At 44.3% G+C, this 24505-nt stretch overlaps 1 protein-coding gene across 3 annotated transcripts in view; it reads left to right on the top strand.

Annotated features, from left to right (window-relative positions):
- Nucleotides 1-24505, top strand: part of LZTS2 (leucine zipper tumor suppressor 2) — a 178253-nt gene that overhangs the window by 93063 nt on the left and 60685 nt on the right. Inside the window, exon 1 of one of the 3 annotated variants that reach the window (XM_088448687.1) lies at nt 24147-24345. The exons of the other annotated variants lie outside the window; for them this stretch is intronic. The gene's annotated coding sequence lies outside the window, so the exon portion shown is untranslated. Of the gene's footprint in view, nt 1-24146; nt 24346-24505 lie in introns of those variants that run through there. 3 annotated transcript variants of the gene reach the window in all.

The raw sequence follows: 24505 nt of genomic DNA, 5'->3' as shown, positions 1-24505 counted from the left end.
AAGGCTGCCTTTTCTATTCTCTGTATCTTCTAAGCACTGCACTAAATCCATTGCTAATTGGAAGGCAGCCATGCAGGGAGAAAAAGCAAGCGAGGCTGACAGGTTTTCCATTAATAAACTCCCCTTTACCTTTCCCTCCTGTTTCCTCTAGCTTTGTAGTTGGGATTTATGGCCTTTCCTTACCCACTAGTGTTGTCTTCCGTCTGAGCCAGGGACTGCCAGGCCACGTCTTTATTTTGCTCTTTCAGTCATGAAAATGGAAAATGCCGACTTTCTTTCATTGTATGTAAGTAGTGTTTTCGTTCAAAAGATTTACTTTACCCAAAACAAAGCAAATCATTGTGGGTGAGGTTAGTTGAGTTCAAATAAATCTTTATTATTTACCTACAGATGGGTCCTCACTCGTCTTTGCTGCAGTCGCGTCAAACAGCCCCTCTTGGTGCTCCTGGTCCCGTGAGACTCTGTTAGCGCTGGGCGTCTTTTTTGCGGTTTTTTTTGCCAAAAATGCATCTAAATCGCAATGCGACGCGACACAGCTTTTTTTCACGCCGAGTGCCATTTACATTTTCATGTGCACACAGATATACAAGTGTCACATATAACATTAATCAGCGCAGTTCTGGTGCGTCCTAGTCGCATCGCCTTGTGACTTAGACTCATTTTCCGCACAAAAAGATGCCAGACGCTAGCAGAGCTGCATGGAACCTGACGGCTCGCTCACACCAGGCAAGGACACATCTGTACCACATTTCGTTATCTACATTTGATGGTAGGTGCCTGTTTTCCCTAACAGTCCCAGGTTACGCTACAATCTCCGCATGTTTTAAATTAATTACAATTTCAGGCGATATATGTGAATTGCCATTGGGACGGTCAGAATATCAGCACCTTGCGGATACCGGCAATTGGCAATTTTTCCTTGCATCCCATAGAGGTGCATAGGAGAATTAATCAAATTCTCGATGATGTGCACAGCCAAACATTGCCGTGGCATCTCGCCAAGAATTTAATTCCGCACATAGAATACACATTTTGTTTTGTCTTATAAAAATTAAATACTGACTCGGAATACCTAGGACTCAATCCAATTATCCACGTGGGCTGCGGGACACACTTATGGTACCGACTGCGGGACACACTTATGGTACCGACAGACTTGCAGATTTTTTTGTGCGCAGTCTGAGGTGAGATCGGACCGCGAGGGGGTGAGTTGCGCTGCCGTTCCCGATGTTTCTACACCGTTGCAACGGCAGTTCACCCCCTTCGCGGCTAATACGATTGAGCTTTTAATTGGAAATAGAATTTTTCACTGGAAATTTTCAGCTTGCATTTTTTTAGTGTGACCGAATGATGCAGTGTTTTTGTTTTTATCACATTTTCTTGGTAAAACAAATTTTTAAATACAAAATAGATTTTGTGGCCCAAACTTAGATATTTTCTACATTGATAGGCTGCAGTCTCGTGAATATTAATTTATCCCAGGGAAGGGTTGCACATCCACCTTAAGGGACCTCCATTCCTGCATCTAATTTCTTGCGGAACTCCCACTCTCTTTGTTTGCTTCCCATCGCTTGCATCCATTCATTTAAATGTATAAGCAGCATCTCGTGACAGTCTCAGGCCAGATTTACGTTGCACTTGTCCTCATATAAACTGCTGCTGTGCCTATGATCACATCTACATATCTATACTTACTATGGAAGCAGCGGAACTGGGTGGAAATGGTGCAGATGGGTCTCATACCTCATAACATCCAGGAGTTGGGACTCTGTATGCCGAAGTTGCGCACACGAGAAATGGTCGTGGCCTTGTGGCAGTGGGGTGTGACATTGGGTGTTTCCATGCACCACGCCCCCATTTCTTGTCACTCTGGGTCATGCCCAGCGCTCCCAAGCTGCTGAGCTGCCCCCAGGCTCTCTCGGTACTGGGCTGAGCTGCCCCCAGGCTCTCATGCATCTACTCAGGAGAGCATTGCCCCCCCATGGGACACTCCAGCCTGTGGGTGGGACAGGTTACAGTGATAGAAAAACGGGACTATCCAGAAAAAATTTGGACAATTTGGAGTATGCGGCTGCATCGTGATATACGTAAAATGGGCATATGGGCAAATATACTATACATGTTTTCCGTGCACCCTTCTCTTGCCTGATTTAGTAAAGCCGCATAGCACCTGCTTATGATACAGCACCAATCCATTTGCTGCGGCTGAGATCCCTTCGCGCTTGCAGGATCTGATACATACTATGGTTCAGACAGGTTTAGATCTTTCCTGTTATTTAGTAACTTTAAATGCTTGCTTTTGGAAACACTTGTTATCTGCGTCTATACTTTATAAAATAATATGTAACGTGCAATATATAATGATATACACTAATCTCATTGCCCCATGGACTGTTTCTTATTCATACATGGATGTCTGTTCCATGCTGGGTGGATCATTCGCTATACACAACTTTTCATTCAGTAAAAGAAACAATCAGATTGAATGACTACATTGTATTGCGGGAGGCCGCCATGAGCTGGCATTGGGCGTAGGCAGCACAGTATCATATACAGAAGACAAACTGCTTTATGTTGATTTTGTTTTGTTTTTTATCAATGTATGATAAAATCGTATAGCTACATTTTATAACTTGTATCTTTCCTTGTATATTGTACACCATCTCCCCACTTTGTGTACATCCTCGCATTTGCTGTTGTATTGATAAGTGTACCCCCGCTGAGGTGAACGCTGGGCGTTTTAGATGTGCTGGTAAAATGAAAGGCTCCGATCAATATATGTCACTTTCAGGCATAAATAGAATAGACGGGGTTGTTAAATGCAATGATTGCCTTGAGCTCATAATAATGGGGTCTCTATGATGTATATTGTCAGCAATTCATGTGCTAATATAGCAGGGCACCTAGAGTGTAAGTGGTGTGTGGATTGCATTATCATATACAGATGCACTTAATGACGTTTGGTCAGTCTTGTGTATCTGACAGCAGGGATTATCCAGAGATCCCTGTTTTTTAGAGACAAAAGACTGAGTACGTGTTAATGGATATATATAAATGACTTCTTTTTTATGTTGCTGTGTTTCATCACTTTTATTAGCATAAAACATCGTCCCTGCCTGCTTTTCATGTCTGTAAGACTGTAGTTTGTGCAAAATAATGCTTGCTAATGGACCTAAATTAATCCATGGAATCATTAGAATGTAAGCTCTCACGAGCACGGCCCTCTAACCTCTTTAGCTTTTCCTTACTTATACTTCTATCTACTCCTCACTCCCCAATAGGGCACTTAGCACTTGGTTGCTCACGCTCTGTTGCTTATTTGAGTGTTATGATCGCTAATGCTGCCATGTATATAATCCTTCTCCTTGTCCTGCATTGTTTTGTACTGTAAGTTACTGGTTTCTTGTTCACTATATTTATGTACTGTGTAAGGCGCTGCGAACACTTGTGGCACCATATAAATAAAGGATAATAATAATAATAACAACCAATAATTACTGCCAGAGTAGCCCATGTATCTGTTAAGAGGTCTGGCAATGAGTGGGCCTTGGTGATGCTTGTCCATCTGCTCTGCAAGCCCCTCACCTCTGCTCTTCTGAGAATAAATATCACAGTGGAACTGAAAGTCCAAACAGAGTAACACTGCATAGATGCTAGCTTCCACACATTCTCAGAAGAGCAACTCCGAGGCCTCCAGTGTCAGAAGAGCAGGAGCGGGGGCCTCCATTGCCAGAAGTGCAGAGCGGGGGCTTCTGGTGTCAGAAAGCAGAGCGGGGGCTTCTGGTGTCAGAAATTGAATGCAGAGCGGGGGCTTCTGGTGTCAAAATGCAGAGCGGGGGCTTCTGGTGTCAGAATGCAGAGCGGAAGCCTCTGGTGTCAGAATGCAGAGCGGAAGCCTCTGGTGTCAGAATTGCAGAGCCATAAGTGCAGAGGGGAGGCCTCAGGTGTCAGTAGAGTAAAGTGGAGGCCTGGGGTGGCGTTAGAGGTTAGTCTTACGTTTTTCAAATATTCCCCCAATCTCCAAATTTTGCTATGTGACCCAATGACCTAAATTACACACCTACAGCTAGTACAGTATATGGTGAATTTATCTGTTATCATTTACACATGACGGATTGTCTGGGTTGTTGATGTCTGTTGCGATGTTTTAGGAAACAACTGTGTCATTATACTAACAAGTTATAATAGAAAAACAATTGAAATTATACTGGCCCCTATGACATGGTCAGGATCCAGAATATCCTTGTTCTGTTCCCTCATACAGTGTGTTGTTATTTCATGCTGACCTGTCATGCCATAGCCTCCCATCTGGCCTCAGTATAGACTAGAGGCTACATAGGCTGCAAAAGTGGGGTTGCAAAATCTCTGTGCTGGCAGTCTGCTCATTGTTCCATTAGCTCATCGTATTTTGTTTTTACTCTGTAAGTCAAAAAGCATAAAAAAGGATTATTATTTAAATTTCTATTTATTTTATATATGCGGTATATGAGAGCTGTGAAAAGACTAATGTTGGTGCACTGTTTAGTTATATTTTTTTTCCTTTTTCTGATAATGTATACTTAGTTGCATCTATGTTTTTAACAGTTAAAAATGGGTATGTTCAGTTTAAGATTCCCATATGGGGGGAGGGGGCTAGTACAAGGGTGTTTTATATATTACCAAATCATATTAGTGATAGCAGAACACGCCATGATCTAATGACCATTTCATATTCCAAGCTTATTTGTCAGGTGATAAACGCCTCTAATCTCCTTATCAATTTGCAATTTAATTCTCCGAAAAGCCGCAATACATGTCCGCTCTAGCACTAGGCACAAGGCTCATTTGGGTCTTTCTTGGCAGTTTCTTTTCATTCAGCCTGTGGTTATTTGATAACTTTCTAGGTGTACATTTACTGCAGAAGGTAAATAGAGGAACTGAAGCGTGCTAATCCATCAAAGGGAATTCAAGTGTTCTGTTTTCCCCTGACCTAACCTTCCAGGGCAGATCTACAAAGAATCAGGGTGTCTGTTTAGGTCTAAAATACTTATCTGATTTAAGTAGAGAACATCCTGAACACCCCCAACCCAACTGTTTATAGCACCAGTCAATTAACTGTATAATGTACAAGTTTGTATAGTTTTCTCAAAAACGGTACAGTGGAAACTTCTATTGTCAAAAGCTTTTAAGTATTTCTTGTAAGAGAACTGCACCCAAAAAGAAAAAAACTTATGGGGGGCATCCACTAGACGATTTTATCCCTGTCCAACCTCTTAACGATTTTCCCTTGAAGTTTCCCTTGAAATTTGATCTTCCACTCTGAACAATTTGCAAAAGATTTGTAAAAGATTTGCAAAAGATTTGCAAAAGATCTAATGATAAACTATGTTATTTCAATCTGTGATTGAGAGCTTTCAGCTATAGTGGGCAGATAGTGGTTCATCGTTTGATCGTTCAGCTTGAACGATGTGTAAACGATGTGTAAACGATTTGTAAGCAATCAAGTGAAATTGACCTGCATGTTCAGTCGATGGAGGAAACAACCAGCCGGAGCGCGCATCGTACACCGTTAGAAACAATTACTGCACGATTTGCAAACGATGTTCAAACGATTATCGAACAATTATCGAACGATTTTATCATTATCGTTCAATCGTTCAACTTTATCGTCTAGTGGATACCCCCCTTTAGATTTGGCTGCAGTTCATTAAAACAAGATAATAAACAAAGTCATCCTTGCATAGGTCCGGCATTACCCAAGCCAGTTATTCGGCATTTCATTGCTTGTTCTTTATCACCCTCTGGGTTGTTGTAGTTTTCAGTTTGATCCATTGGACTAAAACGACCCCGCGGCAAAGGTTAGTGTAGCTTGCGGCACAGTATGCATTATTATAGTGTAACTACAGACGACAGATATAAAGTTATTTATAAATTATACTGGAAGTAATTTAGGTTCACGTTCAGAACATGGCGCCCCCTGGGTTAGTATAACTAAGCGGCTTCAGAACATAAGCAATCCTGTTCAGAATATTGAGTAAACTAATTAAACACTTAAACTGCTACTACTTACTATTGTAATGCTGTAGTAAACGGTTACTTACTAATGGAACACTTTCCTGTATGTTGAATCATGTTGACATTCTAATGTTTACATTGTGGTGCCGCCATTATGAATGTTGACATGGTAACTGTCGACCATCTGACCCAATGCCATGGGAAACGTCTCCACCTGTCCTCTTTAGAGGTTTTGAGACATCTCCCCTTAAATTAGAAACTTTCATTTTTTTAAGCAAACACACTTTTCACTTCTATGTATTATACAAAGTTAATATTACTGAGTGTCCTATGACACTATCCAGCTGCCTGCATGGTGCCTGATTGTGCATAGGTTAAAATGTAAGTTGAGTAGCCTGCAGCATTTTATTATATTAGTGATCAGGTCATGTTTCGGCTGCGTTCAAAGCGTTTCACGCTTGATGTATACAGAGTAACTAGTTGTTGTCCATGGCTTTGCCCACTATGAAATCTCCTTTGCCTTAATTTTTTTTATTTGAAGTGTTTTAGTTGCATTGATTTGCAAAGGGGGCCTGTCGCAGAAGTGGCCCAGTGCTATACAGACTGGTGGCAGCAGCACCTTCACCCACCACTCACACCAATGTCACTGTGTGCCCTGTGCACAGACTGCTATGTAGCTTATTCTATTCACCCACAACTCACACCAATGTCACTGTGTGCCCTGTGCACAGACTGCTATGTAGCTTATTCTATTCACCCACAACTCACACCAATGTCACTGTGTGCCCTGTGCACAGACTGCTATGTAGCTTATTCTATTCACCTACCACTCACACCAATGTCACTGTGTGCCCTGTGCACAGACTGCTATGTAGCTTATTCTATTCACCCACAACTCACACCAATGTCACTGTGTGCCCTGTGCACAGACTGCTATGTAGCTTATCCTATTTAAGTGAGCGCCGGCACAAAGCACCTCTCTCCGCCCCCCTTACCGGCAGCGCGCATGGTGCCACATCTATCTCTTGCTTTGATGATGCCAATAAATTTTATTTTTGTAATTGCTCAGCTTTAACTTGACGGATGGAGATAAAATAAAGTGCAGGTTATTCTAGGAGTTTCCACTACAAAATGATGCAGTTTTCATGAAAATCAGTTGAGTAGTTTTTGTGCCAACTTGGAACAAACAGACAGACAGTGTTCTTATTATATTAGTATATATACTGTTTCCATGAAGGGGTGTACTTGGTTTGCAACAATGTTCAGGTAGGTGGTACCTGTCAAATTAACATCCACATGAAAGGCAAGACCCAAGGTTTCCCAGCATATCATTGCCCAGAGCATCACGCTGCCTCCGAAGGCTTGCCTTCTTCCCATAGGGCATCCTGGTGCCATCTCTTTCCCAGGTAAACAATGCACATGCCCAGCTGTCCACATGATGGAAAAGGAAATGCGATCCATCAGACCAGGCCACCTTCTTCCATTGCTCCATAGTCCAGTTCTGACACTGTCGTGTCCATTACAGGCAATTTCGGTGGTGGACAGGGGTCAGCATGAGGTCTCTGACCGGTTTGCGGCTGTGTAGCCCCATACGCGGCATGCTGTGATGCTCTGTGTGTTCTGACACCTTTCTATCACAGCCAGCAAAAAAACATATTTACAGCAATTTGTGCTACAGTAGCTCCTCTGTGGATCAGACCAGATGGGCAAGCCTTTGCCCCCCACACGCAGGCACCCATGATGATGTCGCTATTTCACCCGTTGTCCTTCCTTGGACCACTTTTGGTAGGTAATAACCACTACATACTGGAAATACCCCACAAGACCCACCGTTTTGGAGATGCTCTGACCCAGTCGTCTAGCCATCACAATTTGGCCCTTGTCAAAGTCTCTCAGATCCTTACAGTGTACACTTGCTGCTGAATATGAACCTGATTCAAGTTGGATGAAATTGCACAGCCGTACACAAGCGCATACAGCCGCACACAAGCGCACACAAGCGGCTGTGCAATTCCGTCCATTTAAAATGCAAATGCAGAAGGAGGTGTCACACACCTCCTTGCTGCATCTGCATGATCGCAGTGCTTCGACCGAAGTCGCAGCCTGGGGTCACCATCGGAAACAATCGCGTCTATCGGTCGCTATTGTTGTCCCTTCGGCCAGGCTGCAGTAGCTGAAGCTTACTGCAGCCTGACTGGGTCCCGGCACCTTGCGAGGCCAGGAAGTCTGCATGCACCCACGCGGACCCTGGCCTCATCCCTCACGGAAAACAGGGCGACAAGCCCCCGTTTCTGGGAACGCTGCCCAGGAACGCCCCGCTCCGCCTCCTAAACGCCGCAGCCTGATTGTGAGGCCCTGCGAGCGAACTCGTAGACGGAGCGCAGCACATGCGCAGTACACCTCCTGCGCATGCGCAGTCCTCCCGCTATCGGAGATGTGTGATAACTATCGGGTTAGCGTACATCTCTGAATCAGCCCCTATATACCACTCCTTGTCAGATGCTATTGTAACAAGATAATCAATGTAATTCACTTATATACACACTGGGATGTGCGCACACATTACTCCTTTTTTTAAGTAATGGATTATGAAAAAAAGACAATTAGGATGGACCTCACTTTCAATACCATCCCAAATATGTACCAAACCTACTATGGGGCAGATGTACTAATCTCTGGACAGTGATAAATTGGAGAGTGATAAACCACCAGCCACTCAGCTCCTAACTGTCATATTTCAAACACAGCCTGTAACATGACATTTGGGAGCTGAGTGGCTGGTCATTTATCACTTTCCAATGTCTCACTTTCCTGAGCTTAGTACATCTCCCCTATAGACATGAATGGGTTAAGGTAAAGAGACATTTCTGTTTTTGCATCCACACCATATGGTATTAAAGTGATCACTCAAAGAGACTCCTTGTATGACATGTTTGCTTACATGATCCCCACCTGGCAAATTCCTAGGAACCGAAATCCTCCCCTAAGCACTTTAGTTGGAAGGATTGTGTTTGTGACTTTATCTAAACAGAAGAGATGGGCTATGCTGCCTACATCCCTTGTCTGTAATGTTAGTAACATGCTCATGCTGTGTTTTGCTTCTTTAAGACTCTCTTTGTATGTACAGTGCCCTATTTATTCTGCCACATAAATGACACTCAGATTATTTGTTTCATTTTAAATATCTCTCAATTGGAAGTAACTCTTTGTATTTTGTTTGCAGCCGTGACATTTGCCAGACTTGGAAATGGCTACTGTGATATTAGTTGACTCTAAAACCTTCCTTATGCTGGCCATACACGCTACAATTATCGGGACGATCCGCCCGATATCGGCGGATCGCCGCGATAATTGTAGCGTGTGGGGGGGTGACCGAGGGTTAAATATTGCTCGGTCGGGCATGCTGGATTGTCCAGCATGCCCGTCCGATGCGATATTACCCGGTAAACTGTCGGCCGCATCGGGCAGAGTATGCCCAGCGCAGCCGACAGACATTTCCTGTGTTCCTTCCTACGGAAGGAACAGGGAAATGTCTCCTCCCCCGGGGGCAGAGAGCGGATGTCGGGCTATACACTGTGAGATTTCTCTCACAGTGTATGCCGGCGACATCTGCGGCTGGCAGCCGGCCAGATAAAATGTCTGTCGGTCTGACAGACATTTTATCTGGCTGTGTATGCCCAGCATAAGGCATTTTTACACTTGGGACATGGTGGGAGAAGATCCTATATTGTAATCTTGTAGTTGGTGCACAATGCAGGTCTGATTGACGTGTAACTGCATTTGTCACTATATCTGCATCCTTTGTAATAATTTCATAATTCCAGATGCAAGAGTACTAGAACTTGTTCCCTTAGGCCTGCTGTACTATTCAGCCATTGGTTCTGCATGCCTGCTTCTGGTTTTTTAAATATTTTAAATGCATGCATTTCCTATGTAGGCCTCTAAATTGCCCATATGTTTAGTAAATGACAACTGTTCTGAAATATGTAGCTACAACAGTCTACTTGTTTACGACAGGTCTTGGTTGCTAAGCAGTCGTTGTGTACAAGTTACTTTATATAGAACTTGTGCTCAGGAATGAACTTTAGGTTGCAGCTATTCAATGTTGATATGATTATAAAAGTTTCCAGGTATGAGTCTGGGTATTCTGTAGAATGTTAGAGATGGGGGCCAACAATGTGGAAGCGCCCCTAACGTGGTGGTCCCCTAACATGGTGGGGGGATGTCTTACTTACAGGCTCCTATAGTCATATGATCTTTTATTCCATATTTCTTTTATTTTATCGCTATGATTTTTTTATACGTTGCCTAGATTTTTAAGCAGATTGGTAAACCCAGTATATACATAAACTTAGTTATGTGTGTTTTATATTAACCAGATTGTCAAGGTCTGCTGAGGTGAAAAGTACCTGAAGGACTGATCCTCTGCCTTGTGTTGGTGCATTATGGCAGATAGTGTATAAATAGACACAGCCTGAAGTGACTCAGTACACTTACATTTGATGAATGACAGCCTGTGCATGGAAAGTGCCTCCATAAAGCCGGCTTGGCAGAATACAGAATGCAAAATGATTAAAGTGTTCTCTAATCGCAGGAAAACAAAGCTAACTTCTGCATTACTAATATAGACCCAGGCAGACCATGCGGAAAGGGCTTATATACTGTACATTTATATATGTACTGTGCTAGCCAAAAATTCTGACTTTGATGTAGTATCCTGGGAGCTGGGTAAGTGCCTTGCAGGGAAAATGTGCTACTTTTATAGTAGGATATACTGCAGTTTATGTTGCTGTATAAGTTCAGTAAAATATATGGATGACAATGATTCCTCACCTCATGTCTCTGTGTATTTGCATTTATAATAGAGTGCAGGCAGTACGAACGCGGTAACAATAGAATAATACTCCCAGTAGTCAAGTTAACAAGCAATAAACTGCAAACAGGGCTTCTCTCAGGAATAGGGGATTTATTGCCTTTTTCCACGTCTTTGTATCGTATACATTGTAAACACACAGGATTTTAAAAGACAATGTATAAATGGGAATGGGATTGAAATGCCGGCGGCTGTTTAGCTGCTGGTTCAAATCCCGACAGCGTCAGCCCGACAGGAGGAATTCCCAACAGCGGCAGGTAAGTCACCTAACCTTCTCCTCTCCCACCCTAACCCTCCCTTAGAGGTGCCTAACCCTAAACTCCCAGGGTGGTGCTTAACCCTAAGTCCCCCCCTGGGGTGCCTAACCCTAACCCCCCTCTCCAGCACCCTAAACCTAACTCTCCAGGGGGGTGCCTAACCCTAATCTCCCCCCAGCGGCGCCTAACCCTAACCCCCCCTTCCCCTAGCCTAACCCTCCCCAGGGGAGTGCCTAAGCCTAAGTCCCTCCGGGGTTGTCTAAACCTAACAAGGGGGGTGTGCGGCTAAGTGCTGGGAAGGCCGGACTCACCTCGATTGGTCCGGCGTCCTTCGGCACTCCGGCGTCGGGATGAAGATAGGCGTCGCTATTTTGACGCCTATGTTCTGTCCCTTGCCGGTCTTCTGGTGTCGGTATATAGACTTGCGGCATCCCGTATAAATGTATAGTAAGTGTTATTGAAGAAAATACTGTGCAACTTCATTTCCCCACTATAATACAATCAAGCCCCTAAATCTTTGCATAGGTCTCTCCTCTCTGGTCATACAGACACTATTCTTTCCACAGACTCATTGCTGCTCCATTTAGCATGCCTCCCAGTCTCTCAGCCTCTCTGCTCTCAGCCTCCCAGCATCTCAGCCTCCCAGCATCTCAGCCTCCCAGCATCTCAGCCTCCCAGCATCTCAGCCTCTCAGAATCTCAGCCTCTCAGTCTCTCAGCCTCCCAGCATCTCAGCCTCTCAGAATCTCAGCCTCCCAGCATCCCAGCCTCTCAACCTCCCAGCCTCTCAGTCTCCCAGCCTCTCAGCCTCTCATTGAGGCAATTGTGCCATGTCACATCTTCTGTGCAACATCTTGCACTTGTTCACCAGTGACTTTTTATTGCACTTTTTTATGAATGTAATGGTAGATCAGAATAAAAATAGAACCTTTCTATATGGTATATGAGAACAGGAAGCACCATTGTACCTTTTAAAGGTTACGTTGTGTTTAACCTGGCCTGGTATTCAAGGTGGGATTACCCCCATTCCCTCTCTTGCCATTTGTGTGTTAATAAGCATTGATGCCACCCCAATGCCCATCAGTTGATCTCATCTTAGTAAGTGATGATATGGTACCTGGAGCTTAATAGCAAGTACTCCTATTCAATTGTACAGACTTTATTGCTGCAGATTACATTGGGATTTTCACCACGACTAAAACGGTCTACACTGGGTTTCAGCATCTTTAGCAGTCACATCCCCTGTACATAATCACATGTTCATAGGATGGCAGCAGTTTCATGTTTGTAATGCTACCGCAATACCATTTCTGCTATCATCTCTATGGCAAATTACACTGGAGGTTGTGGCATAGTGTCAATGATTTGTTGTATGGAACAACTTTATGCATGGGATTCCGTAGCGACCTTCCACAGGAGAGGCTGGCAGCTTATGACCTGTTTCCACAGACAGTTTGCCACTGAGCTGGTGCATGTAAGCACACTAAGCAAGTTACTGTCCTACTGGATTTGGGAGTAAAACTTGCCTACTCTCCCATAATGTCCAGGAGACTCACGAATTTCAGAGTTTTTCTGGAATGCTAAATCCCGGATATTAGCAACTTCCCGGCGACTTGATAATACAGTTCATGGACCACAGTGGATAGCATCATTATGCCTTGCCCCAGCTGCAGGATACTGTATCATGATACGTGGAGTTGCACAGCAACTGGCACTTTTTAAATGTATTTATTTATTTATAAACTGTGACATATCTAAATATATAAGACTTTATAGAAAATATTTAGTCCTTCACAACAGTCCCAGTCATATACACACTAGAGTTATTTTTTTTGGTTTCACAAGCCAGTGAACCTACGAGTATACTATCGGAGTTGAATAGGAAACCAGAGCACCCGGAGTAAACCCACACAAACATGGGAAAAACATACAAACTCCAGGCCGAATGGGTCTTGGTCGTCATTTGAACTCGTGACCTCAGTGCTGTGAGTCAGTAATGCTAACCACTATATCACTGTGAGATCTCCATACAATGTTGATAGGTATGACTACAATCCCTATTATGACACATGATACTTTTTTGCCTTTTAAATACTACCCTTCCGTAGGTACCACCTTTATAAATCCCAACGTATTTGAATACAGTGTAAGAATTGCACCTAAGTGGAATTTTATTATGCATTTGGTTAATATTAAAAACTAGCTGGGATACCCAGTGTTGCCTGGGTTGAAGACGGGAACCTGAAGTACACCTGCAGCCTTTATTAGTTTACATTGTCCTCACCTATAACCCCATTCCATTTATCCTGAAAAGGACCCCACTGTTTTGCTAACATACTAGCAAACAGTGGCGTAACTACTGTGGGTGCAAGGGGTGCGGCTGCTATGGTGCCTGAGCTGCTTCTGTGGCCCGCCGCTCCCCCTGCACCCAGTCATGCACACAAGGTGGGCCGGTCCAGTCAGGGCCGTCGAGGGGGACCCAGGTGTTAGCAGTGTTGATTTGGTGCCTGCCCACCACCTGTTTACAGCTGGCGCACTGGCAGGCAGTTAGAGCTCGCGGATTGGCAGCCAATCAGCAGTGGCGGCTCCTGATTGGCTGCCGGTCTGCAAGCTCTGATTGGCTCATAACAGGCGCCAGATTCAAATTGCGCTGGCTGTCCATGTCTGCCGCTGCCTGCTGGTGCGCCAGCTGTAGTTAGCTGGCGGCCCGGCCCCAAATCCACACCTGCTGGCTTCTGAATGGGGGAGGCGAGAGGCTGCTGGAGGGACTTGGGGAGGTGAATTGCTGGGGTGGGCTTAATGTGTAAGGGGCACTATTGTTGTGTGGGCACTACTATCTGGCATAATCTGGAAAGGGCATTACTGTGTGGTATAATGTGTAAGGGGCATTACTGTGTGGCATAATGCATAAGGGGCACTACTACTGTGTGGTATAAAGTGTACTACTGTGTGGCATAATCTGAATGGGGTCTGTGTGGCATAACATGAATGGGTTCTGTGTGGGGAAAAATGTACGTCTTATTTTTACCTCTGGGGTAAACACTTTTAAGATCTTGCTATGTGGCCCACAAAGTTCTAGTTACGCCCTGGGGTGCCGAGAGGGGGAGAGCGCGGGTACTACTGGACCGGCTTGTTGGAGGGGCCCAGCGTGGGCAGGGTCCGACACCACCAACCTCCCTCCCTCTTACCTGTCAGCAGCTGCTGCTGGTCAGCAATGGGAGACTGCTTGCTGCTGCAGCAGTCTTTTCTGCCTATGGGTTAAAGCGATCACACTGATCGTGCCCTCCCCCTGGATTTGCACTGGTCTGAGGGGCTCACAGTGCCCCCCCCTTCCAAGTGCGCAGCACCACTTCCTCTGCAAACAAGATTTTTGCTCCTAAGGGGTGTGACCACGCCCCCAGCAATTAGGCCACACCCCATGGTGGCTCTCTACGCCCCCCTGGTTACGCCCTTGCATGCAAACACAGGCTCTGGATATAATGAACTTGCATGAGTCATAAAGTTTGCTCAGACTGAGGTGAAAAGGATACTTTTGTTGAATTCTCACAGGTTTTTTTGGCAGATTGCCAATTTCCACTGGAGCCAGCCCTGGAACCTATGTAATTTTAAGAGTGTCCCCATTTTTAGCGATTGTGTGACAGTGTGTGGCCTTGATGAAGCTCATGCCAAATTTGGTGGAGCTAGGTTCAAAACTCTGGCCGTGCATAAAGGACAAAAAGATGGACAGACAGACATGCTTTCTCGCTTATTATATATATGTGACAATTTCAGTGATAAATTTCAAAAACCTGTGATTGTCCTGAGAAGTAGGGACAATCGGCCACGGTACAGGAGTCGCACCAGAATGATAAATTGTGAATACATTAAATAATACAGATGAGAACCGTCACGTGTTCCTGCAAAATATTCCTACATCCTTCTCCTGTAATCTTGTGGGAAAGCTGTGTGGCTGCTGGTCCAGTCAGACCAATTAAATATAGAGCTATATACATTCTATGTACGTGGACTACACCGTCAACCTTCATTTTTACAAGCCAGAGTGACCAGGGGCTGGATACCCTTGTGCCCACTGCCAGCTTTCCCCTGGCTCCTTATCTTGTGGAAGCATCTCTACATCAGGATTTCAGACTTACATGTTATTCTGTCATTAGGAAATGTTTGTAAGCTCCAGTGACGCCCGGACTGTGTGCCACAATATCTGCCTTAAATTAACTTGGTGGCATAAACAGATTAGCCGTAACCTCTTCCAATAAAATGCTCTATTATACAATGCGGAGAGCATTTGGGGGAAGGGTGTGGAAATCTTTCACGTGAACCAAAATTTTGAGCATGAATGCCCAGAATGGTCACATAAACTTAGGGTTTAGGCTGCCAGGCCCCTTCTTCCTTCATCTGCTTTCTATTACTCAGCAGTCTCTAAATTGAAAATGGGAAGAGAAGAATGGCAGTGATTATTTGGTGCTGGTTGGAAAAGAAATCATTCCTTACAGCTCAGCAGAGCCTGGGAAATCTTCATTGTCTCCAAGGAGCTAACAATAAACACAACACAATCCACCCTGCCATGCTTTGAAGTCACCTCCCTGATGAATAGAACACGTTTCTGCTGCTGCGTCTGCAGAAAAAAGCCGTGGCTCGCAGCCCTGAGATACGTTCTGGGGCACACTTGTGTCTGCTACAGTGCTGCGGAATAACTTCTCTAATTCACTGAGATAGATACTTATGCTCTCCATGCTAATTTTAATGACGGTGAGTGTGACCCTGGATTATTGCAAAGTACAGCAGAACAATCACCAATGTATTGCAAATCATCTTTTGTATCATTTGGATTAATGGAATTGCGCAAACAGTCTCTTTCAACTCTGTTGAGCAAGCAGTGCTTCAGTTTATAAATGCATATACAACATGCAAGCAATTGGTTTTCCTGGGAAAAATTAAGCACATCTGCACTCCTATAAGGGTGCTTGTAAGTCTGCCTACAGATCTACAGATCTCAGTACAGTTTCCATTGTTTCATTTCTCTTTCCCTAAATATTTTTCTCCCAAATTTGCAATGGGACAATAAATGTACTTAAATGCCCTTGCCAGGAGACAGGCTCCGATAAGTGCCTATCCCGGTGAAGAGCTGGAAGCAGTCTTATAGTTTAACGCTATTATACTGCTTCCTGGTTCGAGTCCCCGGCAGCCACTGTGCATGCGCGGACGTAATCCGTCACATGTGTCACCGGAGCAGAAATCTAGATTCGTCAGACCAGGCAATGTTTTTTCCAATCATCAGTTGTGCAGTGTTGGTGAGCCTGTGCCCACTGTAGCCTCAGTTTCCTGTTCTTAGCTGGCAGAGGTGGAACCCTGTGTGATTTTCTACTGCTGTAGCCCATCCACCTCAAGGTTCTATGTGCTGTACATTCAGATATGCTCTTCTCCATACCACTGTTATTTGAGTTACTCTGGTCTTCCTGTCAGTCTGGCCTCTCTCAGTAACCAGGCATTTTTGCCCACAATACTCTTTTTTTTTTTTTTACATTTTTATTTCATTTGCACACCATTCTATGTAAACTCAAGACTGTTGTGTGTAAAACCCCAGGAGATCTGCAATTTCTGAGATACTCAAAGCACCCGATATGGAACCAACAATCTTTCCATGGTCAAAGTCAACATGCTGCCACTCCTACCAATCAGGCTCCGCACTGAAACACAAGCCCTGTCCATAGCAGTTACAGAAGTAGGCACACAAACATCCACCTATCAAAATGTTTCCTAGGTTAAGTTTGAAATTGCATGATGATAGAGAATACGGTGAAGACTAAAAGTCCATCTTCTCTGTAAAAAGCACATTGTTTTAGGTTGGAACACTTTCCATCATCAGAAGCTTCTCGGCAGCTGGAGTGAACTTATTAACATTTTTCTTATTATTATTTTTCATATCAACTCCTTCTTGTCCATGAACCTTTATCCTCACTAATTAAATTTTAGCTTGAACTGGAATTCCGTGACTAGTCCTACTCCCTCCCATCAGGCTTGCAATGTTTTGGTTGTAACCTTACATCCTGGTATCCCACACATAACTTCAAGTGCCAAGTGTGTTTCTTACAACCCATCAGATAAAGAGCTAACCCTGTGGGTCCGGATGTGAGCGTTGAATGTCAGTGCTAGGCTGTGCAGGATCCAATTATATATTGTTTTTATGATTACTAAGTGATTATAGCCAAACTATATATTTTCTGCCCCTGGTCCTAAATGTTAGTACACCCAAATAATCAAATACGTTTTAAATCCATCGGAAACTTACAGATATTTTTACTTTAATATATTCTCATTATGTTAATTTAGTTTTACTTCTGGTTAAAAAATGTTTAAGTCATTAACCCTGCAGAATGTTGTGTTGGGTACAGAGGAATGAGGATGTGGCGTGCATTTATTTGTGCCATCCCTAAGGACAGTGCCAACTTTATATATGTCCTTAAGTAGCCGCAGGCTGTGACTAACGCCACAAAATGCTGTACAGTACATGTAACGTAAGCGGCCTATTTATCAAATGTGTTCTGTGCTAATAGCTGTTTAAGGCAGAATTAAGTATCACCCCCTAAAGCAGGAGATATCTGGGATATTGGGATATCATCTATTTACCAAACTACTTTGCTCGTAGAAGCCGTTCCCATAGTTTTCTATTTAAAAAGTTCAGAAAAGGTGATCTCCGTAAGCTAGTCATCCCTGAAGATGGTGTTAGTCCACTTTCCTCCATGGCAGTGGTTCCCAGACTGGGTACCGTGGTGCCAAGGTGAATTTTGGTCCAAGATCAAATCAAATTATTTATGGTCAATGTGATAGGCAAAACAAGTGATAGTGGCTGCCAATCATAAAATATGTGGACAGACAGAGCGCAACCCTGTCCACCACCACATAACGGAACCTAAGGATGACCGGTAAGCACAATTTACTTAATTTTATAATTTTTCCTGAATTTTTGAATAAGAATCTTTTGGCCTAGGGGTACAGTGAATAAAAAACCTGCTAACACTATAGTGGTCTGTAATTGAAGAAAGATCGGGAAGCACTGCTCTATGTGATGAGCCTGACCAGAGTGGGATGGTCTGATCCTTCCCTGATGGGCTGGAGTTCTTCTCAATACACAACGCATGTTGCAGTTGCACAGCAGGTCTGGACCCAGAAGTAAGTGATAGCAATGTTAATTCAAAACATTTGGGGGTTTTGTTGAGCACTATACTTCAGGGAGCATATTTTTTAAATAATTGCAGTATTGGAAGAGCGGAAGGAAATGGTGGCACTTTATGCAATTATAAGAGATCCTATTATAGAATAAAAGGTCTCGTGAAAACCAATTTTAAAATAACATATATTTTTTTCCCCAAAAAGTTGAATATTCATCTAATTGTATGGTGCTGTTGTAAGCCTGCACCCACGTTCTGGGCATGGACAGATGTAACGTAAAGCCCAAAATAAGGGCAGAAGTGCTGTAAAAAAATGACACAAATTAAAAATACTGCCTTTACAGACGGAGCATTTATTCCAGCATTTTTTTTTTAATTGTCTTTGCCTATAAGTGAAGGAAAAGGAAAAAGAGGTGTTGATTGAATCTTTTTGTATGTGTTTATGTGTCCCAGAGTGCATGATACATAGGGCCTGATTCAGCGATGTACGATATTGCACAATAACTGCGTCTTAGGATGCAGCTACTGTGCAATAATATGCTAATAAGGAGACGATTGCTGACGGCTTCTGTGATTAGCTGTGACGTCGGATCACTCTTGTGTGACCATTGGCCAACTGAGTAACCTTCAGGTTACTCGGTATGGCCGGTGTTTTTACGCAGATGAAGCCAGTGGAGCTGCATGCAAGGACATAACACCCCCTCTTCTGGGACGCTGCCTGACGCTGCACCCAAACTGCTGCAGCCTGTCAATCAGGCTGTGGCATCTGGGCACTGTTCTGCATATATGCAGTACAGATCCCGCACATGCGCACATTTTTTAACATTGGAGTTGTACGCAAATCATCGGGTTTGAGTACAATTCTGAATCCGGCCCCTATTACATTACTGTTCATGTTATGGCGCCCCCTGCTCATACAGCATTGGAGTAACCTCTGGCCTTCATGTTATTGATTTCTGGCCCTGGACCGGGGGTGGTGCTTCACCCATAGGGGAAACCTACTAATCCACCCAGGCACATCTATACTTGATCTTAGCCTGTGATTCATTGTCCTCATAATGGTTTCTCAAAGCATGGTGAGTGTAGTGGGTGATGCTGGGTACACACTGGCCGATATATTGGCCGATCAGTTGATCAGGCAATATATCTGCTGGCCATTGGCCAGTGTGTACAGACGATATGTCTGAAACGCGTCGTTCACAGACATCGCATTGGCTGTGCTGCACAGCCATTGGACAGATAGATCTGCAGACATGTCTGTCCATCGGCAAGTGTGCAGACCGCCCGTACACACACAGCGGCAGCCACGGGGAGGGGGACGTCCCTGCCTCCAACCCGCCTCCCTACCAACGGGACCCGCGGCTGCCGGATAGATGATGGCTGTTCAGTGTGTATGAATGACCATCATCTACAGATATATCTGCAGATCGAGTGATCTGCATCTTTCAGGTGTATACCCACCTAGAGGCATTGACTCACACAGCTGCCATATAAAAAAGGGGCAGATTTATCAAAGCTTCAAACGAGGACAAGTGAAGTTGTTACCCATAGCAACCAGTCACCTTTTAGTTATCACTTGTCTGCTACATTCTATAAAATGCTATCTAGTACCAGATTGGTTGCTATAAGCCACACCTCCACTTGTCATTTGTAGAAGATTTTGATAAATCTCCCCGTTTTGCTGATATGTCGAAGATGCTTGTTATACTTTTCCCACTACTGGGGGAAACTATTACAACAGGAGTTGGTGAGGGCAATGCTACTGGGGAGTCAGGGCAATGTTATAGTGTGGGCATATGGACACTGGAAGAAAGGTAGATGCTAGGCTCCCCCATGGCATATTTTTCAACTAAAATATTTACATTTGGTTTTAAAAAGATGTTTTTAACTTAAATAATAATAATAAAAAAAGAAGCAAGTTTTGAAAAAAATATTAGCCATTTAACTTTTCAAATACTTAATTACCCGAGTGCTGCCTTACATAATGCTCCTTAGCTGACTGCATTTCGGAGGGCAATTGGGAAGAGTGGAGTTGCAGTATGTGAGTTCCAGAAATATTTACTATTTATACATAAAAATGCTACAGCTGTATTTTGTTGTGTGTAGCACCTTTTATCACTCTTTATTGCCCTTTTTTCCCCAGGAATATCATTGTGTCCGCTGCCTTATCATAAGCTGTAAAGCTGGTACAAACTATACGATGTGTCATACGCTATGTCTTTGCAGAGGAGATCGGAACGATATATCGTACGGATTCTGCATTGTGTACCCCCAATAGCGCATCCAAGGAGGTTGTTCAACACATTGTCCCAACTACTGTGCTGCACGGCAGATGGGATGATGTGGTGGACAACGCGGTGCCGTTACATGCATGTAGCAACACACCTGCCCATTGTACACTCTGGGCTTGATTCAGACCTGGTCGCAAGCTCTGAGCGCTCGCAACCGGATCGATGGTGGCCCAGAGAGCATGCGCACAACGGAGCCGGCTCCATCGAGACCCGGATAGCGACGGGCAAACCTCTCTGAGCCGAAATCTCTCTGGGGCTTGCGGCAACAAGACCCTACCACAAGGGTCTCGTCGCAAGCCCGATGGTTGTGATGGTCTTGACAGCTACGCGAGCGGCCAAGGGTCCGCTCTAAAAAAAAAAATAGCGATGCCCTGATTCAGAGCGAGCGCTCTGTCAGAGCGTCCGGCTCTGAATCAGGGCTTCCGTTCGTGCAGTGTGTGCGGCGTACGTGATGTATTGGTACATCACATTGCGCCGTAGGCTGGGTCGTATAGGGTATACCTCAGTAAATCTGATACAATAGATGTGTATCACTTAAGGTATGACCATATATCTTTAACAAGTTTTATTAATATTTTGTAACATTTTTGTGTTTCCTTTTACTTTACCCTTAAATATGGATTATATGGACCCTCTCAGAGCCGGAACTAGACTTTTTGGTGCCCTGTGCCAGAATGATCATTGACGCCCCCTATTTTTCAAATAGGGACATAACGAACCCAAAAAAGGGCCATGGCCTCATGGGGAAGGGCCAGGGAAGAGCTAGGGGAGGCCAGGAGATGCTGGGGATAAAATAAGTTACAAGTGAGAATGATAATAAACAGGAAAATTGACAGGCCCAAACAGCGCCCCCTGCCCTGCGGTGCCCTGTGCCATGGCACTGGTCACACTACCCTAGTTACGGCTCTGGGCCCTCTGTAGCAATAAAATGAGTTTAATGGTGTGCAATAGTTGTTCCCCCCAGTGTGAAGAACCGTCAGGGATACATTATACATTTCTGTATTTTAGGCCACATGAATAATGGATGTTTTGCAATGTATTTAAGTGACAGCTCCACCGCACTGCGAAGATTAGATAATAACAGCTCTTGGCTTGGTGGGTAATTACTGCCATATGTAATGATATGCATTTAGTCTGCACTTATGGTTTTAAGGATAATTTTGAAAAGTGGAGAAATATCTTTCTAGACAATAGAAATTTCTCATGTAATTTTTTCTTTCTTTGTGAACTGTGCGGCACTACACTCCATTGGAGTTTCAAAATATATCTAAAATTGGATACTTATTTAATGATTTTAATCACACTGTGTTATTTCTCAGGAAATTAGTAATTCTACAAAATTAGAGTTAACGTGTCATAGAGAAAGCATTCCATATCTGCTTCGGCTGCCGTGGATTGAAATGACACAATCAGGGATTCCTTGTGTAGTTTGTAAGGGTTGGGTTTGGGATCCCGGTGGTCAGAATACCAACAGCGGCATCCCGACAGTCAGAATCCCGACACCATCAGCTAAGTACCCTAACGCTAACCCTTACCTCTAACCCTAACCCTCTCTCACCGGTGCCTGAACCTAACCTCCCCCCTAGTGCCTAAACCTAACCTCTCTCCCTTGTGCCTAAACCTAACCTCCCCCCTTGTGCTAAACCTAACCTCCCCCCTTGTGCCTAAACCTAACCTACCCCCTTGTGCCTAAACCTGACCTCCCACTCCCCGCACCCTAAACCTAACCCTCCCCCCTTAGTGCCTAACCCTAACTCTCCACCTAGTACCTAACCCTAACTCCAGATACTTACCCTCGAGATGCCGGCTGTTATGTTACCAGAGCCGGGTTCCTGACGCTGTCGGGATTCCGGCACCGGTATTTGGACCTGGGACCTGGAAAACACCTGGAAAACATGCACTGTTTGGGGTCCTGAGGACCGAGTTGGAGAGCCTGTGTTCTATACTATACATTGGAAAGATGGTCTGTGTCCTGAGATGATATGAAGGCACAACATTGCAAGTTTTTGTTTGTTTATTACACCATTTAGCCAAGCTGGTCATAAATGATGAGGGGGGCTGTGGTCTGAGCACCTTATTGCATTCAGTCTTCATCTCCTTCACCTATGGGATGTCCTCATTGTTGAAGTGTGTGCTATAGATCATGCAATCAATGAGATTGGAATTACTATAGATGTGTTACTCAGGATAGGGCTGTGATAAAAGAGTATCACTCGGTGATAAATCTGGGCCTTACTGGTTGTCTGTACGTCATGTGGCGAAAGACGCCAGGTGCAACTGAGATCATTTTGTATCTTAATCGCAGCTAAAAGCCACTCACAGTGTACCAGAGACACTAGACTGCTACTTTATAGCCATAGTATTTAGTTTTCCACACATGCAGAGCCGCAGATGAAGCGGAATCTGGCGTGAGGAAAAGCCGCGGCTGCCTTGGAGCGCTCTTTACACAGATTCAGACTTGCAGGTGTACAAATGTCGCACACCAAATTCATCAGCGGACGCTAGCAATGCCGTTTTGCAGCTTCTTTGTTTTTAATTATGTGACTAAGACGCACATTTGAGCGAAACAGTCGCTCGTCGCGCCAGGGGCGGACTATTTGGTGCGACTGAAACAGTAAAGCCGGGTACACATTAGATGATCAGCAAACGATGCGATGCTCGTCCAGGTTTCCCTTGAACTCCCTGACAAACGATATAGTGCATACACATTGCGCAATCTTCCAAACAACCGAACTATATATCTGGCATTGTTTGATGGTTAGATCGTTATAACATATCGCCTGGTTGTCTGGTAGTACATACACACTGCAAGATTTGCCAGAAATCTTGATCGAGTTTGACAGATTGAGCTGCATATTCGGTCGACCTTAAGATGCGATGGACGTCGCCACAGCAGCGCACGTAGTGCGTACACATCTGACAATGTGAACAATATGTCGTCTCAATCCGTCGGAATCGAGCATATTGTCCGAGAAATCGTTTTAGGTGTATCCAGGACACATCTGTATATGAAGCATCCTATCCCATTTATGCCAGACCTTTCCCCGGTAATGTTATTAATTATACATTTGTGTTTTTCTTTTAATTAGAAGTCTTTCATTTTTCTAAACAAAAATGAAATAATGAAATCTACATTAGTGTTTATTCAGTTTGTAAATAACCAGCTCTTATGTCCGTGCCAGCAGAGTTGCCAAAACTTATAAACAAAACTGTTACTGACAACTGTACAATATCTTTTATTTTATTTCTTTGCTGTCAGCACAGTACGACTGTCAGCTCTGAGCGAAATGTCCGCAGGTAGCTATAATGCTGCTACAGCTGAAGTAAATTTAGGTCACTATAAATTTGATTGACATTAAACAAGAGATGTGTTTGTGCCCTACAGTATGTAACCGTTCCATGACTGTTGGTGGTCACTGACTAGTCTTAGTAGCCTGTCTGTTCTTTCTCTCCACTGAGGCCACTGAAGGGACAGCTCCAGGCAGTGGGCTGGAAATACAGTCAATGTTGGGAGGCGGAGGGGGGGAAATCCTGACAAGGGGATGGGGTGGGAGCGAGCCAGCAGGAGGAGGAGTGCAGCATTTTCAAACTTGATCAGTTCAACAAGAGCTTCAGCCAAAGACTTTAACATTGCTATCTGGAAAGTGTGTCCGCTAATCAGCCAGGAAAGGAAGCTGTGGATCCGCGAGCTCTGCAGTCAAGCATTGCCCGTGGGTGAACTTGCAAGTTGGTGAATATTTGACACCATGGAGGAAAAAAGGAAAGGTAAGAGAGCTTTGCATGTACATGTGAGGATAGCAAGCTTGTGTGGGATGCAGGGATAAAAGACTGAGCACTGAATGGGGTTAGTGTACAGGCAGCTTCCACAAATGCCTGTATTTTCCCCTCCATCTCTGTCCATCCCAGACACAGATACTCCGGATGT

The sequence above is a fragment of the Taudactylus pleione genome, unplaced genomic scaffold (genome assembly GCF_031769625.1).
Source record: "Taudactylus pleione unplaced genomic scaffold, aTauple2 ptg000464l, whole genome shotgun sequence".
NCBI classification, from domain to species: Eukaryota; Metazoa; Chordata; class Amphibia; order Anura; family Myobatrachidae; genus Taudactylus; species Taudactylus pleione.
Note: the sequence above shows the minus strand (reverse complement) of the source record. Positions and strands in the feature narration are given on the sequence as shown.